The sequence below is a fragment of the Egretta garzetta genome, unplaced genomic scaffold, assembly GCF_000687185.1.
Source record: "Egretta garzetta isolate BGI_Z169 unplaced genomic scaffold, ASM68718v1 scaffold159, whole genome shotgun sequence".
Lineage (NCBI taxonomy): Eukaryota > Metazoa > Chordata > Aves > Pelecaniformes > Ardeidae > Egretta > Egretta garzetta.
Genome location: NW_009260762.1, coordinates 520,477 through 520,984, shown reverse-complemented (window position 1 = coordinate 520,984; position 508 = coordinate 520,477).

Sequence of the window (508 nt, the reverse complement as noted above, 5' to 3'; positions counted from 1 at the left end):
GGGGAGCGCTGCCTGGGCCGGGCCGGGCTGGAGAGGGTCTTAAATCACCGCCTCTTCCTCAGGGAACTGAAAATACTTATTTAGATGTTCCGTAATGACAAAATACTGTGTTTCTGAACCCGTGCGAGAAAAAATGATCCAAAAAAAAATGCATACGAGGGTTAGAGGTGGGGGTAGAAGCTCCTTTCATCTCATGACCATGTGGTTAGAGGGCTTGTCCATGGTATGGTGCAAATTGTCCTCTCTTTAAAGGGAATTTTATTCCCTTGACAAGAAGGAGACTTTATATATGCATAAAATGACTTCTTTTAGAGGCCGTTCTTGGGTTAGATGCTCTCACGTCTTGCTTACTCTCTTCTGCTCTGTGTAATGAAGCATTTAGTACATTAGGGACTGGGTTCTGCATGTCTCAGTTGTGTTTCCTAATACAAATCTGAGGATCAGTTTTGTTCTGTTCAGTCACTGCACAAGTATTTTATACAAAACGGAACTCTTCCAGCGGGGGGGG